This window comes from Elephas maximus, chromosome 1 (assembly GCF_024166365.1).
Source record: "Elephas maximus indicus isolate mEleMax1 chromosome 1, mEleMax1 primary haplotype, whole genome shotgun sequence".
NCBI classification, from domain to species: Eukaryota; Metazoa; Chordata; class Mammalia; order Proboscidea; family Elephantidae; genus Elephas; species Elephas maximus.
The window spans coordinates 98,066,596-98,085,442 of NC_064819.1; the positions used below are offsets into that span (position 1 = coordinate 98,066,596).

The 18,847-nt window shown below is 43.7% G+C and overlaps 1 protein-coding gene across 1 annotated transcript in view; it reads right to left on the reverse strand.

Annotated features, from left to right (window-relative positions):
- TCP11 (t-complex 11) overlaps window positions 1–18,847 on the reverse strand; it is a 165,967-nt gene that overhangs the window by 91,637 nt on the left and 55,483 nt on the right. Inside the window, exon 4 of the mRNA XM_049870851.1 lies at window positions 16,160–16,325. The gene's annotated coding sequence lies outside the window, so the exon portion shown is untranslated. The remainder of the gene's footprint in view (window positions 1–16,159; window positions 16,326–18,847) is intronic.

Here is an 18,847-nt window from a genome sequence, read left to right on the forward strand (position 1 = left end):
AGCCACTGTGTCAATCCACCTCATTGAGGGTCTTCCTCTTTTCCGCTAATCATTGTACCACCAGGGCTCCTTACTATGCACTTAGAAGGAGACAAACTGGAAATGTTTGGTGAACAACAGTAATGATGACCACAGAATAAAAAAGTACATAACGAACACCGTAAACCCACCACCACCCGACCTAGGAAATCATGCTTTGCCAATACTGGTAAAGACTCCTGTGCAACTGACTCAATCACATCTCTCCGCTCCCCTCAGTGAGGTCACGATTCTCCTGAATTTGGTATTCATCGTTCTCTGGTGTTGCTCTGTATTTCACCATATATACAATGAAACAAAAACCAGTTGCCATCAAGTTGATTCCCACTCATAGTGACGCCATGTGCGTAGAGTAGAACTGCACTCCATAGGGTTTTCAAGGCTGTGACCTTTCAGAAGCAGATCACCAGGCCTTTCTTCTGGTGGGTTCGAGCCACCAGCCTTTTGGTTAGTACTTGAGCACTTATCTGTTGTGCCACCCAAGGACTCATTCTCATCCTGACTCTTTCTCTATATATATGTATATATATTGTTTTAGAACTATATATAGTATTGTTTTACATATATTTAAAAACCATTTAAATGGAATCATACTGTATATATTCATCTGCAACTTTCTTTTTAAACCTACATTATTTTCCTGAGAGTCATCCACATCAATGAATGAAGCTATGACTACCACAATGCATCCATTCTACTGTGGCTGGACATATAGGTCCTTTCCAACTTTTTGCAACTATATACAGTGCTGTAATGAATGTTCTTGTACACATGTACATCCAGAGTAAAGACTACAAAGGCAATTCCTGGGTCTTAGGCTGTGCACATCTTCACCTTGACTAGATATTTCCAAATAACTCTCCAAAATGATTGTACCAAGTCCACCTCACCAGCTGTACATAAGCCTTCCAGTACCTCCATGTTCTCATCAACATTTGATGCTGTTGGACTTTTTAATCTTTATCAATCTGATGGATGTGGGACATCTCTCCTATGTTTGTTTGTTTGTTCTATTGTGCTTGAAGTGAAAGTTTACAGATCAAGTCAGTCTCATACAAAAATTTGTATACACCTTGCTATATACTCCTAGTTGCTCTCCCCCTAATGAGACAGCACACTCCTTCTCACCACCTTGTATTTCTGTGTCCATTCAGCCACCCAACGGTCTTAATAAAATTAGATTCATAAATTCAGCCTATAAATGTTTATTAAGCACTAACTATGTGCCAAGCTCACAGCTAGGAGTTGGGAATGCATAGAAAGATGGGACTCAGTCCCTGCCTTCATTGAGCTCACAGTCTGGTGGGCCAGACAGACACACTCACTTAGGAATCATTAGAATAGACTGCCATTCTGTTACCCATAGGTAACCACAGTCTTCTTTTTTAAGCACATGCTCTTGAGCTCAATTAAGGACAGAGAAACCAAGGGCTTGGGCAGAAGGACAAGGCCCAGCATCCCAGTGGCCTAGACACCTCAAGCCACAACTTAGGCAGGATGGTTAGAACCTTGGCCAAAGTGTGGGTAGCCCATCAGATGGAGACCATTGCCTAGAACAATGTGACTGGGAGGCTCAGAGCAGCAGCTGGGGTCTGGTAAATCACCTTTGGATAAAATAGTTCACGGGTTGATGGAGTGGCCCTAAACTCTCAGGGTTAACAATTGGGCAGAGACGGGGCAGAGACCTGATCTATAAGGGGATATCATAACAGTACTAGTGATGGTTCCGCTGCTATTCATAAGGGTTTCACTGGCTAATGCTTTTCAGAAGTAGACTGCCGGGACCTTCTTCCTAGTGTGCATCAGGATTGTATTCTTTCACCATATCTATTTAATCTGTATTCTGAACAAATAATCTGAGAAGCTGGACTATATGAAAGAAGAAAGTGGCATCAGGATTGGAGGAAGACTCACTAACAACCTGCTTTATGCTGATGACACAATCTTGCTTGCTGAAAGTGAAGAAGACTTGAAGCACTTACTAATGAAAATCAAAGACCACAGCCTTCAGTATGGACTGCACCTCAACATAAAGAAAACAAAAATCCTTACAACTGGACCAATGAGCAACATCATGATAAAGGGAGAAAAGATTGAAGTTGTCCAGGATTTCATTTTACTTGGGTCCACAATCAACAGCCACGGAAGCAGCAGTCAAGAAATCAAAAGACGTATTTGGGCAAATCTGCTGCAAAGCACCTCTTCAAAGTGTTGAAGAGCAAAGATGTCACCCTGAAGACTAAGGGGCGCCTGACCCAAGCCATGATATTTTCAATCGCATCATATGCATGTGAAAGCTGGACAATGAATAAGGAAGACCGAAGAAGAGTTGACACCTTTGAATTGTGGCGTTGGTGAAGAATATTGAATATACCATGGACTGCCAAAAGAACGAACAAATCTGTCTTGGAGGAAGTGCAGCCAGAATGCTCCTTAGAAGCAAGGATGGCGAGACTGCGTCTTACATACTTTGGACGTGTTGTCAGGAGGGATCAGTCCCTGGAGAAGGACATCATGCTTGGCAGAGTACAGGGTCAGCGGAAAAGAGGAAGACTCTCAACAAGGTGGATTGACACAGTGGCTACAACAATGAGCTCAAGCATAACAACGATTGTAAGGATGGCGCAGGACCAGGCAGTGTTTAGTTCTGTTGTTCATAGGGTCGCTGTGAGTCGGAACCAACTCAACGGCACCTAACAACAACACTAGTGATGGTAATAACAATATTAAAGCAATCCTGAAAGATAGGCAGAGTGAAGATTCAAGTGTGTTTCCTTGGATTTTGGCCTGAGCCACTGGGTTGGAGGCCCAGGTTAGAAACAAGGCTAGGTAATAGAGAGTTTTATTTTGGCCATGTTGTTTGAGGAGCCATATCAATTCGGTGTTTGGGTATACAAACTAAGATGGCTCTTAGCTATAGCTTTTGGTAGAGCTCAACTCAACAAATCAATCCATAACTACACGTTGAATCCAGGTATGTGCAGGACGTGACCCTATACTGTGTAAGGGATACGAAAACATTTTTTAAAAATCAACTACATTGAGGTGTAATTCATATACAATAAAATGTACCATTCTAAGTGTACAGTTTGATAGGTTTCAATAAATACATATACATGTGAAACCACCACCATAACTAATATACAGAATATTGATACATAGACTTTCAAGATCCCCATCACTTTCCTCAAGGTGTCTTCCTTTAGTTAAAAATACAGGATACAGACACATTAGGCAGCAAAGCTTAAGTTCCGATAGTTGGCACAGGGTAAGAATGCTGACAGTCTATTGGCAGAGGCTTGTGTGTTGCTATGATGGTGAACAGGTTTCAGCAGAGCTTCCAGACTAAGACAGGCTAGGAAGAAACGCCTGGTGATCTACTTATGAAAATCAGCCAATGAAAACACTGGAAACACAGTAATCCAATCCACAACTAATCATGGGGTTGGCACAGGACCCGGCAGTGTTTCATACAGTTGTGCATGGGGTCACTATGAGTCAGGGGGCTGATTCAATGGCAGCTAACAACAACAGCAAGAGGGTTGGGGTCTGGGGAGGGCAACCCCTTGGGAAGTGCCTGGTTCTGATATAAACAGACTTGGGGCTGAGGTTCTTCATCCCCCATGGAGTATCAGGGAGAGGCAGGCCAGACACCACAAGACTTGTTTGTCCCGAAATATCTCACCAGCCTGAAATGCCACCATGAGTCACCTCTTCGGTTTAAAATATTTCATATTCCCTCTGGAATACATGTATTAAAATGCACATAGATGACCTAAGAGAGAGCTTTTGAGGTGTGTGGAAAGCCAGTCCTCCACTAATGCACACACATGGATTTGGTTACCAGATTTTCTGGCACCATGTCAGGAGAAGGATAGGGCTGCTCTGGCACAAACCAGTGTCCTTTCATCTCCTTTTTACTTCTTAACCTGGTGAGAGTGATTTCCTAAGACATCTCAAATTACTACATGGAGGCAAGTCCCATCTGAAAGGCAGTGACATTTACTTTGATCCAGACAGAGCGGAAATTTTGTGAGGGAATGAGTTCAGCAGGGGCTTGGGAAGAGGCCCAGCGAGGTGGGGGTGGGGAACACCTGAAGTCCATGGTCATCAGGGTATTGGAGCACTGAAGGTTAGCACTAGAGTTGTTTCCTCCTGGAAAAGAAAAGACTGCAGAGATAGGTAGGTGTGTGGCAAGGGGATTGGGATATTTTTTAGTAATATATTTTATTTTATTTTTGTTGAGAATATACAAAGCAAAAACATACACCAATTCAACAGTTTCTACATGTACAGTTCAGTGACACTGATTACATTCTTCAAGTTGTGCAACCATTCTCACCCTCCTTTTCTGAATTGTTCCTCCCTTATTAAAATTTTTTTTTATTAACATAAACTCACTGCCCCAACTGTCCTATCTAACTTTTCACCCTAAGTTTCCTATCCAATCTTGTCAATTTGATCCCATATAGAAAAGATGGATATTAAAAGAGCATAATGCTCAAGGCAGACATTCCTTACTAGTTAAGCTAAGCTATTGTTTTTTTTTTTTTTTTTATTGTTTGGTTTAAAGAAGACTTCAGGGGATATTTTTGGTTTAAGATTTAAAGATTATCTCAGGGCAATAGTTTCAGGGGTTCATCCAGCCTCCATGGCTCCAGGAAGTCTGGCAGCCATGAGAATTTGAAATTCTGTTCGGCATTTTCCTCCTTTTGATCAGGATTCTTCTATAGAATCTTTGATCAGAACATTAATGGTAGCCAGGCATGATCAGTTCTTCTGGTCTCATAGCAAAGGAGGCAGTTGTTCATGGAGGCAATTAGCCACACATTCCGTATCCTCCTTCTATTCCTGACTCCCTTTCCTCTGTTGCTCCAGGTAAATAGAGAGTACTTGTCGTTCATTGGATGGCCACTTGCAAGCTTTTAAGACCCCAGGCACAATGCAATGAGCTAGGAGGCAGAACAGAAGCACTAAACATGTTATTAGGCCAATTAACTGGGATGTTCCAGAAACCATGACCCCAAACCTCCAAATCAAGGAACCAAATCCCATGAGGTGTTTGGTTATACATAAGCAGCCTCAGTAGCTACTTTTTTTTTTTTTTTTGGTCATTGTTGTAAATATACATCTATCACACAACTTTTGCAATTCAACTTTTTACAGGTATACAACTAATTGACAGCAATCACATCAATCAGCTGTCCAACCCTACCCTTAATCAATATGATCTTTCCCATAAATTGAAACTCAGTACTCTATAAGCAATAATCCCCTTTCCCTCCCTACCACTCCCCCACCCCTGGTAACCACTAAAAAATTTGGTCTCTATATGTTTGCCTGTTCTTGTCTTTTTGTGTAAGTGGGGTCATGCAATACTGTCCTTTTGTGACTGACTGACTTCACTGAGCATAATGTCTTCAAGCACCATCCATATTGTAGCAGGTATCAAGACTTCATTCTCTTACTGGCTGAGTATTATTCCATTGCATGTATATACCATGTTTTGTTTATCCATTCACCCATTGATAGGCATTTAGGTTGTTTCCACCTTTTGGCTATTGTGAATAGTACTGCAATGAACATTGGTGTACAAGCATCTGTTTGATTTTCTGCTTTCAGGTCTTTTGGGTATATACCTATGAGTGGGATTGCTGGGTCATATCGTAGTTCTATTTTTCATTTTTTGAGAAACCAACACACTACATGAAGGCAAACCCCAACACAACAGCTGTACCATTTTGCATTCTCACCAACAATGGATAAGGGTTCCAATTTCTCACTAACATTTGTTATTTTCTGGTTTTGTTGTTTTTTATCTTAGCCATTCTAGTGTAAGTGCAACTGTATCTCATTGTGGTTTCGATTTGTATCTCTCTGATGGCTAACGATGCTGAACATATTTTCATGTGTTTGGTGGCCATTTGAATGTTCTCTTTGATGAAATGTCTATTCAAGTCCTTTACCCATTTTTTGATTGGGTTATTTGTCTTTTTGTTGTTAAGTTGTCGAAGTTTTATGCAGATTGTGGATATTAGATTCTTATCGAATACATTGTTTCTGAAGATATTCTCCCAGTTCGTAGCTTGCCTTTTCACTTTTTTGGTAAAGTCTTTTGTCGAACAAACATTTTAATTCTTATGAGATCCCATTTATCTATTTTGTCATTTGTTGTTTGTGCTTTTGCTATTATATTAGATAATCTGTTATTAAAAGCTAAGCCCAACAGCATTGCCCCTGCATTTTCTTCTAAGAATTCTATGGTTTTAGTTTTCACATTTTGGTCCTTAGTCCATTTTGAATTTGTTTTTGTGTATGACATGAGGGATTGGAATAATTTTATGTGGTCTTGCAGGGAGTAGGGTGGGCAAAGGCACTGGATAGCAGATTGTAACTCAGTATGAGGAGGAACTTTCTTATGGTCAGAGCTATCAGGAGAAGGATGGGCTGTCCCAAGAAGTAGTGAGATCCCTGTTACTAGAAGCATGTAAGCTAAAGCCAGAACATCTATAGGCAGGCATTCGAATCGGTCTTCCAACTTCCAGCTCAGTCCTTGGGTTAGGTTCCTTCCACCGCTGTGATTCTGTAATCTGGTCCATGGCCAGGCTTTGAGAAGCCGCAAACCGACAAATACTAATTAAGCAACTGCTTTATACAAGGCACGATAGGGGAGGGACCAAAGGTCTAGCTAGGCAGATGGTATAAGGGCAGGATGTGTTTACAATCACAGAAGGGGTAAGAACACACACTTTGGGAGTTCAGAAGCAGGAGACCCTGGCAAGGGCTAGAGTAGTGCAGGGGGCCTCCAAGCAGGGAGTGAGAGGAACAGACCCTGAAGGAGGCTTCAGAATTGAGATAGGTAGAAAGAAAGGGGAGGGTGCTCCAAGGAGGAGGAAAGGTGTGAGGAAATGCCAGGAGGTGGGAAAGGACAAGGTGCCAGGTTGGCTGAAGGAATGGGAGACGAAGGAATGAAGAGGGATGCCAGAGAGAGTACGGAGGAGGCTGAGGGGAGGGAATGAAGGGAAAAGGCCCTGGGAAGAACCAGGGGAGGTGCAAGGCCCACAGAGAAAAGGCGAGGCCCTGGTGTGGCTTGGATCCAGGGTGCCCATTTGGGGCACAGAGGGTGTTGTGGGGGCAGATTCCCACCACTCCCAAATGTGCCACAGACCACCAGGCGTAGTTCCCCAAGAATGCCTCGTGCCCCCTTCCCTCAGCATGGCCTCTGTCCCCCTCAGGGCAGTAAGCACTGGAGAAAGACGGGAAAACCCACAAAAATCTTCCAAATAAGACAAATATGTGGTGCAGACAAAAGGCGTGCTGGGTGGGATGAGGTTTTGGTTGCTCCCCAATGGGGCGGACCCATCAAAAGTGGCTTGTGGCCGCAGAAAAATGCGTCATCTCCCTCTCTCAGATGGACCCATTGTCTCAGCTACCCCCAAAAAGAGCCGAGGCTAGGGGTTCCCTGGTGAGGGAATTGGGGTCAGTCACTGGAGTACAGGTCACTGGCACGGCCCTGTCTACTCCCCAGCAGGGGCTCCCGGGCTTTTGTAAGAACCAGGGATGCCTTTTCTGGGGTGTTGGTGGAGCCATTTAAAGCAGTCCCCCTTGCTGCGGTTCCTGGAATTCCTAGTACATGGTGTCCAGGGCACAGCTGGGGTGGGTAGAAGGGTGGATGGTGCAGCCCCTCAGGATCCCATGAGAGGGTGAGGGGTGAGAGTCAAGCAGTGTTCCAAATGGAAAAGTCACAAGGCACCAGAAGTGCCCCCAGAAGGCTAGGGGTGGGAGGAGGTGGTGGGGAAAGGCTTTCCCCAGATCTCTGTTCCCCCAGCCCTCTCTCCACCCCGCTGCTCCAGGCTCCCAGGCCCTTGGGGTTCATAGTCCATTTCTGCTCCAGTTCCATGATTGTTAATGGCCATTGTTCCATGGAGAAAGACAAAAATGTTTTCAGTTTAGAGGCATTGTTCTGGACTTTCTCTTCCTGGGCCAAAGGCTGGGGATAGGAGGCCTCCCCTTGACAGAGTGGCACCAGGCGAGGTGGGGGGCGTACAGTCTGAATGAGTGGAGAGTGGATGCATAAGTCTGTCTGTCTGCTGTCTGGGCTGAGTGCACAGGTATAGCCCCCTGAGAGGAGCCAGCACGGCCGAGAGGGCAGTGCCCTTAATACAGTTTGGCCTCATCCCCCTTCCTGACCCCTCCTGTGCCCAGCCCCACCCCAGCTATGTTAGCCCCTGCTTACTTTTCTACTTAGGTTCCCCCACTTTGGATGAGTGAACAGCTTTCTCTCTGGGTCTCCATTTCCTCATCTGTAAAATAATAGGGTTCCAAGACCCTTCCTGGTTCTACGACTCTGGATATCTACAGTATCTACAACTCAGCTGTGCCAACAACCCCTTCTTTACTCCAAGACTCCAGAGCTGGCCTAGAATTTGGCTGAACCAGTGGCCATCTGGTCAGTGGGCTTTGAGAGGGAAAGTGCCTACGCCGGCACCTTCTATTTGCAATAAAATGGACATGATGACTACTAACACATTTAATATTGACTAATAATTATCTTTGGCTTTTATATTTCGCTTCACAATGTTGAAATTGTTTTTAGATAAGCAATCTCATTTGGGGCTGCAACTGCCGAGGGATTAGTTGAGACCCCGGAGACTGTGACTTAAGATAAGAACCTGGACACAGGTGACCTCCTCATAGGAATTACCTACATTTTAACAGAGGAACTTCCTGAGGGTAAGAATAATCACAAAGAAATGCCTCCCTGGTGGAAGGAATTTCAAGCCCTGTGACACCAGGCAGGGGACGATGTCTGAGCGTGGCTGGGAATGAGGATGTGCCACCCTTGAGTGATCAGAGGTACCCACTCAGCCTGGAGCCAGGCTGGGCCTGCTTGGTGGCTGCTACCCTGCCCACTGTTGTCAAATCAAGTAACCAGCATGGGAGGGTTCATTGGATGCCTCCATTTGGGCAGATGCCTGGGTTCACAGGGAACACACAGAGAACGATCCCAGGAGGTCGACAATGACATATAAAACAAAGTAAGGGAGAGTGTAAGTGTGGAGGGTGGGACTGCGGGACAGAGAAGTCAGGGAGGATTGAGGCTGGACCACGAACTAGTGTGGAACCACAAAGACTTTGGAAGGTAGGCCTAGGAAAAATGGGGTGGGTGTGGTCTTCTATGTGGAGAACCACCCAAGTAAAAAAGCTTATGGCTTATGGGTGCTGCGTGGTGGCATTTGAAACTGGCTTGTAACAGTTGAAGACCAACCTCGGAACAGATTCTCCTTGTCCACAATTAAAAAGAATGACCATCTATCAGGGCTTTTATATTCTAGGTATTTTCTGTGCATTATCTCACTTGAGCCTTGGTCTGCCCTAGGGGCAGATTTTATTACGCACAGTTTACAGAGAAGCAAGCTGAGGTTCAGAGAGAGCATGGAACCTGCCTGAAGTCATACAGCTAGGAAGTGGCAGAGCTGGGAGTCAAACCCAAGTCAGTCTGGCTGCAAAGCCTGTGTTCTAACCACCGCTGCAAGGGTAACAGCCATCTGCTGACACTGCTTCCTCTCCCCCCATAAGAGCATTCTTGAGGCTCAAAGAGCATCATTGCTATTTCCTGCACAGGCAATTCTTGACCATTTATTTTTCACCCAATAAGTAGTGATAGGAGTTTCCCTCCTGCCCCTCTCCTCCCGGCACCCTCCCCTTTGGTGATAAAAGGAAGAGGAAAAAAGTGTCTCTGCTCTCTAGGTGTCAGCAAAACTTTTTCCGTAAAGTGCCATATAGTAAATATTGTAGACATTGTGGGGTACGTAATCTCTGTTAACAACTACTCAGTGCTGCAGAAGGCAGACATAACATTATGTAAATGAATGGGCACAGCTGTGTTCCAAAAAAACTTAATTTACTAAAACTGATGGTGGGCCAGATTTGACCCCCGGGTCCTAGTTTGCTGAAGTCCACAGTCAGGTTGAGCGGATGAGATTTAAACTGCTAGAACAGTTAGAAACAGGGCACTGTAGAATGAGTGTTCACAGAAGCAAGGAGTATGGGCTCTGGAGCCAGATGTCCTGGGTTCAAGCCTCAGCTATGCTGCTAACTAGCTGTGAGGACCTAGGTCAGATCCTTAGCCCCTGTGCCTCAGATTTCTTATCTGTTAAATGAGAATAATAACACCTACTTCATAGTTAATGTATATAAAGTGCTTGGAACAGCTCCTGTCTGATAGATGGACAGATGGATGGACGGAAGGATGGACGGACGGATGGATGGATGGTCAACTCTGACTCATGGCAACCTTATGCACAACAGAATAAAATGTTGCCCAGTCCTGCATCATCCTCATGATCACCAGCACGTTCAAGTCCATTGTTTCAGCTATGGTGCCAGTCCATCTCACCAAGGGACTCTCTTGCCCTCGATAGCCCTCTACTTCACCAAACATAATGTCCTCCTCCAGAGATTTGATGATGTGTCCAAAACAAGCAAGTTGGACAATGTTCTGTTGTGATCCATAAGGTTTTCATTGGGTAACTCTCAGAAGTAAATTGGCAGGCCTTCGTTCCTAGTCTGTCTTAGTCTGGAAGCTTTGCTGAAATCTGTCTACCATAGGTGACCCTGCTGGTATTTGAAATATTGGTGGCATGATTTCCAGCATCACAGCAATACATAAGCCACCAAAGTACAACAAACTGACAGGCTTGTGGTCCTGCCCTGTACTAAACAAACAAAAAAAAAGAAACGCAAAACCAAACTCATTGCCGTGAGTCGATTCTGACTCACAGTGACCCTTTAGCACAGAGTAGAACCGCCCCATAGGGTTTCCAAGGAGCGGCTGGTGGATTTGAACTGCTGATCTTTTGGTTAACAGCTGATCTCTTAACCACGGCACCACCAGGGCTCCACCCAACTACAAAAACCAAACCTGTTGCCATTGAGCAGATTCGGAATCATTGTGACCCTATAGGGCAGAGCAGAACTGCCCCGTGGGGTTTCCAAGAAGCAGCTGGTGGGTTCGAACCGCTGACGTTCTGGTTAGCAGCCAAGCCCTTAACCACTGCGCCACTACAGCAGCACTTAATAAATATTAGATATTATAATTAAACTGTCAATACATTCTAGGGATTGATACTTGAATAGGCAAGGGCATGGGGTCAGGCGAGAAGAACTCATGTTACGTAAAAAAATAAACAAATAAAGGCATAGGGGCCTGAATGGACAAGGAGCATCCAAGAAATGGTGAGCATACCAAGAGAGTGTGGGCATCTGCATATTGAAGAATTGGAGAAGTGAGAAAGGGAAGGCAGGCTGGGGTCAGATTACGGAGGGCTTCGAATGTCAGGCTGAGAATTTAGACATTATTCTCAGGAGCAGAGGTGCACAGTAATGTTCCCCCCAGTGCGGTACCATGACAGGTAACATTCATAGGTGAGACTTATACCCGTAACTATACCTGGAGATGGGCTGCAGCAGAGATAAGTCAGGCTTGAATGAGTTTACATGTCCAAATAGGTAGAGACCCACCCCCACCCCATCCTTTTGCTGTTAGTTTCTTATTTTCTGCATCTTGGGCAGAGAAAATGTCTGGTATGATGCATTTTTTTAATTTGTTGAGTTTTGTGAAAGTTAAAAATGTATTTGATAGTGATAATGCTTGTACAATATGAAGAATGTCATCAATGTCACTGAATTATACACGTAAATTTGGTGAATTGGCAAATGTTTTACCACAATAAAAAAAACTGGGGGAAAAACGGATTTGAAAAAAATGTGTTTTTAGTCTGTAGGGTATAAATCACATATTAGTTAAAACTTGTTAATTGTGCCCCACAAGTCCTCTATCATTTTCATTGTTATTTTTTATCTGCTTGACTTGTAGATTTCTGAGACAGTCCTGTTAAAGCCTTCCTCCATGACCATAGTTTTTTCACTTCTGCTTGGTTTCTATCGCTCCTTGGAAACTCTATGGGGCAGTTCTACTCTGTCCTATAGGGTCGCTATGAGTCGGAAGCGACTCGACAGCACTGGGTTGGGTTTGGTTTCTATCAGTGCTTGCTTTATAGGTTTTTGAACCTGAAATTGTTAGGTACCTAAAGAATCATATAAATTATCTATTTTTGAAGACTGTAGCTTTTATCAGTATATCTTCTTTGTTTCTTTTATATCTTTTTTGCCTTATATTCTATTTTATCTGATACTAGTGAAAAACCTAACTTGTTGCCATCAAGTGGATTCTGACTCATGTCGACTCTGTATGTTACTGAGGGGAACTGAGCTCCATAGGATTTTCTTGGCTGTAATTTTTTTTCAGGAGCAGATGACAAGGCCTTTCTTCCACAGAGCCAATGAGTGGATTCGAATCACTAGCTTTTCTGTTAGTAGCTGAGAGCAAACCATTTGCACCACCCGGGGACTTTCTGATACTAATATATCTGCTTTATTTCTGTTATATTTCCTTGGTATATTTCCCCATCCATTCATATTCAAAATGTTCTTGTCATTTGGTTTTAAATACATCTGTGTAAACAGCACATAGCAGGATTTTGCCTTTTTATAAGGGAATTTCCTCTGTTCTCATATGTTAGTGATATTTTTAGACTTATCCTATCATTTTTGTTTTATGCTTCTTTATCTTGCTTTCTTTTCTTTTCTCTTTTCCTTTTTGTAAGATTGATTAAGTTTTATTTGCCCCCACCCTTTTTTTAATTCACTCAAATGATTTGCAAGTTGATTTTCTAATCCCTCATCTTTTGTTGGTTACTTTTAAATTTGAGTCCTTTAACTTAGGATTTCCTTTAACTTATGATTTTCTATCAATGTCTAGAGCCAATCAAGAACTTTTTCTCCTTTAGCATGTTTTAACTTTTCTCCTCCTCCCCACTTACTACCTTCCAAATAGAGATCATCTTTGTAGATTATGGTTCCAAATTGTTATTTTTTAAATGTTTATGTTACGCCTCAAGGATTATTTAGACTTTACTAAAAGTTATACTAATTTCTTTGTTCACTGCAGTTTCAGCATCCCACATCTTCCTCTTTCTTGAACACGCTTTTTTTTTTTTTATTTATTTAAGTACCTCCTTTAGAAATTCTTTAGAGAATATGAAGGTGGCACACTTTCTCCTTATAAGACAAAAAAAGTCTTAATTTTTTTCCTCCCACTTGAATACTTCGTTTCCCTTTGGAACTTTGGAAATAGTGTTCCATTGTTTCCTAATATCCAACTTAATGGCAGTTTAATATTATTTTATTGGTTTGGTGACTTATTTTTTCCCTCTGGACACATCTAAGCTTTTCTTCTTTATCGCTTTGATTCTGAAATTTCAAATCACGTGAAGAAGGGTGTGGGTCTTTTTTTCCTAGGAACATTCGATCTGATGAGTAATTGCTTTCTTCAGCAACAGGGCAATTTTCTTTTATTAGTTCTTTAATTATTTCCTCTCCTACTCTCTGAAGTTCTTTCCCGCTGTAATGCCTGTATCCCAACTTTATCCTTTTATCCTTTCAACTGCGCTTAGGGAGACTTCCTCAGCTCAGTCTTCCTAATAACCAGATCATTAAATCTACCTTAGACCATTTAGTAAGTTTCAAATTTTGATGATCTATTTTTAAATTTCTAAGACCTCTAGTTAACTCTCTCTAATGGATTTAATGTTGTTTTGCATCTCCTAAAGATAGTAATTATACTTCAACTAAACTTTTTTGTTGTTTGCTCTGTTATCTCAGTTTCCTTGGGTGTTAACTCTTAAGTATGTAAAGTTTAGAGCTATGCTATTCGATACAATATGTGCTTGCTATTTAAATGTAAGGAAACCCTGGAGGCGTAGTGGTTAAGTACTACAGATGCTAACCAAAAGGTCAGCAGTTCAAATCCACCAGGTGCTCTTTGGATACTCTGTGGGGCAGTTCTACTCTTCTATAGGGTTGCTATGAGTCGGAATCAACTTGATGGCAATGGGATTTAAATGTAAATTAATTTAAAAAATTTTTTAATTCAGTTCCTCATTTGCAACAGCCACATTTCAAGTGCTCAATAGCAAGATGTGGTGAGCAGCTATGTATTGAACAGCTCAGATATGGAACATTTCCATCATCACAGAAAATTCTATTGGACAGTACAGATTTCGAGCCTCTCACTATCATGGTTTTATTTTTCCTTAAATCTTTAGTAATTTTTTTATGGTCTGCCCATTTTTGTGTTTGAGAATACCTGTTTGTCAGCTTTCTGTTCCCTGTCGTCATCTCTGGTAATTGTGGGTGGGGGACAGATGTGCGGCTCACTGGCAGGTTTTCTTCACTCTTTCAGAGTATCAGTAGCTATTTGGAGCATTGCCCTCCTCTGTAGCCCCAGCACCTCAGGGTAAATCCATAGCTGCCAACTACAGAACACAGGTGGGAATGGAGGCAAGGAATACCCCTGGGCTCCTCTCTGGTTTCTTGAGTCTATTGACTCAGGGTTAAAGTTAGAGCCCCTTAAAACCTCTCCTTCCTCCATAGCAGTCATCTTCTTCGTGTGTTTTAGCTGTGGTTTCCTTCAATTTTGTTTCTTTACAGATTTGATGCTGTTTGTTCTTCATCTTCCCCGGATCCAACGTTTCTTTTCTGACAATGGTTCTCATAACTTCTCACACTATAATAGAGTTATAATTTTGTTCAATAGTTTTCTTGTGTTTTGGTTTGGGGCAGGACAGAAGGTCTTCTCCAACTCGACCCAAATTGCTGCAATGCGTGTATAAGCATCACACTGTTCTTCGTAGACACATTTTTGCAAGTAATGGTTGAAAATCTGATGATTCCCAAACTCAGACATATGCTGAGCTGGCTGTAATAGAATCACCTGAGAACCCATGGGCCTTACGTCTAGGGTTTTGAATGCACAGCTCAGTTTGGGACTCTAATAAGAGGGATCAGTGGAAAAAAAGACTCCAGTACTCAGGATAGGCCACCTACTTGGCAGGCTTGTTTGTGGCCAAACCTCAAATGCCCAGGATTTCTGATAGCGCAATCACTATTTCTGGGAGCAAATAGAACACTAGGTAGGTGTGGAGATGGGGAATCTAAGGGATATCTTTCTCCTTTGACTGAAGGAGGGCAAGAAGTTGCAAAATCCATTGGAAAGAACTCAAGGAAAAGTACAATAAGTACAATTGAGTGGAATTGAAATGAATGATGGCTGCAGGCCTCTCTCCCTCCTACAACGATATCAACTCTGCAAGCCCCAAAGATCAAAATGGGGCCAGAAAATTCCCCCATCTAGAGATTTTTTTAAAAAAACTTTAATTGCTATCCTACTGAGGGGCCCAACTCAGTCCAGCTTTGAGGAGATATATTTACTGGTTAGATTTGCAGTAATGATTATTATTGTTACTGTTAAGAAGAATACACTCATTGTCTCCAATGAGCTCACAATGCTGCATAAACATGACCTCATTTCTCCTGTGAAAGGGGCAGGTATTGTTAGTTTTGTTTTCCAAAAGAAGGACACGGAGGTCCATTGCGGTCCAACGCCTTGAGCGAGGCCACACATCAAGAGAGGGAGGGAAGATGGAACCAGGCCCCAGCCCTCCCCTGTTTGGGTCCCAGAGCTTTTTGCACTGGTATTGGCTCATGCGTCCAGTCAGTTTTTCAACTTCCCTAATGGCCACAGAGCTGGTTCCAGGGGTTCAAGGGGATCAGAGTAGTTGGGGTCACCAACATCAGATACAAGGGGAGGAATAATCATTACTTTTCAGAGGCTCAGCCAAGTCCAGACTCCAGGTTCAGCAATCAAAACCCTCCTTGGCTCCTGTTTCAGTGGGCTCTAGCCTGCTGCCTTCTCTCCCCACTTTCTTCAACAATTTTGGGGACTCAAGTGTTTTTACCTCCTGGATCCACTCAGATTGAAAATCATAGTCAGGCCAGATTTGTCCTTCTGCCCCATGTGGAGTTTCTGCTGCCTGCACATCCCTTGGGTCAACTGCAGTACATTTTAGGGCCCTATGCTTTTTTAGGGGGCATGGTCCCATCTCCATGCCTTTGTTCTGGCCATTCCCCAATCCCTATTCCAGAATACACTTTGCCCTTCCTTTCCTCCAACCTTCCTACCCAAGCTTTAAGCCTCGACATGCCCAAGAAACCTTACCTTGGCCTTCTAGGAGAGTCCTTCTCCCTTTCTGAATTCCTGCTACTTTATTCATTCATTCCACAGATATTTGTTGAGGGCCTACTGTGTTCCAGGCTCTACGGGAGATGATGGGGACACAACAGTGAACAAGCCAGACAGTCCCTGCTCTCATGGAGTTCACATTCTAGTGGGGGAGACGGGGAAAAAACAAAAGTAAACAATCCAGTAAGTCAAATATTTACAATCTGCCATAAGTGCATATGAAACGGCCTCCTAGTAAATGCCAAAAAAATTAAGTCCTCCAAAACATATCCCAAATCTGCCCATATCTATCCATCATCTTCCCTGTCCAAGAAAGAGCTCGGAATGTCTAGGTACATCAGAAGGGTTCATGGGGTGAAGGTATGATGGCAGATGAGAGCAGAGTGGCACAAGATGGGGCTGGAGGGGGAGGCAGGGCTAGATGACACAGAGCCTTGAAGGCCACATCAAGTGGTTAGGTTCCATGCTTGAAGCAATGGGAAGACATTCCAGGATTTTAACCAGTGAGTAGTGTGATTGGAGTTATACTTTATTATAGTAGTTCTCAACTGGGCAGGTGGTGGGGAGTGAGTGACCATTTTGCTCACCTCCCACAGCGAACATTTGGTCATGTCTAGAAACATGCTTGGGTATCACAGCTAGGGGGTAGTATTGCATCTAGTTGGTAGAGGCCAGGGATGCTGCTAAACACCCTACAATGTACAGGATAGTCCTCTACAATGAAGAATGATCTGACCCAAAATATCATCTGGTTGCCATTTAGGAGTCCCTGAGCAGCACAAACAGTTAAGTGCTTGACTACTAACTGAAAGATTGGTGGTTCAAATCCACCCAGATGCATCTTGGAAGAAAGGCCTGGGCATCTGCTTACAAAAGGTCACAGCCATCGAAAACCCTATGGTGTGCAGTTCTACTCTGACACACATGGAATTGCCATGAGTCAGAATCGATGACAGCAACTGGTTTGCTTTTTTTTTTTTTTTTGGTTGCCATGTGGAGAGTAGTCTCTGGGGCCTCAAGAGTGGAAGCAGAGAAACCATCTGGAAGGCCAATGATCCACCTGCCCCTTCTCTCCATGTGTCCCAAACCTTATCCTCCTTGGTCTGGAGTTTCTACTTTCTGTTGCATGACAACCAGCCCCACTCATCTTCCCAAGAAACACCTTTGCATTTTAACAGAAGTCCCTGTTGTTAGTTGCCATGGAGTTGATCTTGACTCATAGCAACCCCGTGTGACAGAGTAGAACTGCCCCATTGGGTTTTCTTAATCTTTATGGGAGCAGATTGTCAGGTCTTTCTCCCACGAAGTGGCTGGGTGGGTTTAAACTGCCAGTCTTTTGGTTAGCAGCTGAAGGCTTAACTGCTGTGCCACCAGGGCTCCTTTCTGGAGTCCCTATGGATGCAAACGGTTAACGTGCTTGGCTGCTAACTGAAAGGCTGGAAGTTTGAGTACACCCAGGGACAACTTGGAAGAAAGTCCTGGCGATCTACTTCCAAGAAATCAGCCATTGAAAACCTTGTGGAACATAGTTCTACTCTGACACACTTGGGGTTGCCAGGATAGTTTTGGTTCTGGAGACAATGTCACAACCCCAAAAAAGGATCAGACAGGCTGAACAGGGGAGGAACCATTCTGAGGCCAGGCAGCACCATGTCCAGGGGGACACAGACTAGTTCGAAGTTGTCCTCTTACCCAGTAGTCACAGCCATGCCCCTTCAGGCCAGCTGCCACCAGCTCAGTGCTCTCCTACCCCCTGACCTCCTGCACCGGGCAGGAGAAGACCTGGGCACGGTAGGCATGGGATGCCCTGTGCTTACAAGGAGTTTATGAGTATTTATACCAGCATGGAAACCTATCATTTACAACCTCAGCATGTAAATCAACATAGAGTTAAAGGGTTCTCCTCTTGCCCAACCTGCCCCCCCCCACTTGAGGTTGGCTTTAAGATTTAGGAAAGACATAATTGAACTGTGGTGACAATGGGGAGGTCTGTGGATGAAGAAATGACTCCAAGGAGGAGGGGAAGGTAACTTCTCAGGGGTGGGGCTGGCCAAGGCAGAATAGTGGAGTCTGGAGAGTTTGTCTTATGTACCCCTAGATGTGAACCATTCTTCTTCAACTACTATTGAGGTTTTTAACCTTTTTGGAGGGGGTAGCAGGTAGAGGAAACTTGAAGAAAGCTATGGAAAACCTCTCTCTGGAAAAAGGAACACATGGGCAAACGTTTATATAGGATTTAGGAGAGACCCAGGTCTCCCTGAAGCCTACTCATGACCTTATGAACTAGTTCGCACCACCATGGAAATGACTAACAAGGTTCAGTGTATTTCCATTTTACATGGAGGGTGAAGCCCTTCAGCTAAAGGAACTGAAGCTCTTGCTAGGGAAACTACATCTATCAGTGGGTTAAGACACACTCTAAAGAGAATGAGAAAGCACCTCCTAACTTTAGAAGAGTCCCCACGTCCCTGCAGGACCTACAGATAAAACTGAGTTTGGAGGTGGGGCAGCAATAGAGGGAGGAAAGGCAACAGAGACCGTCTTTAGGCTAAATTGGAATCAAAAACCTGCCTGAATCTTGACTCAGTGGAGCTTATTGGGACCCAGGTACCAGATCTTCCTGGTCAGCCCAGAGCATCTAATCTTGTTAACAGGCCAACAAAA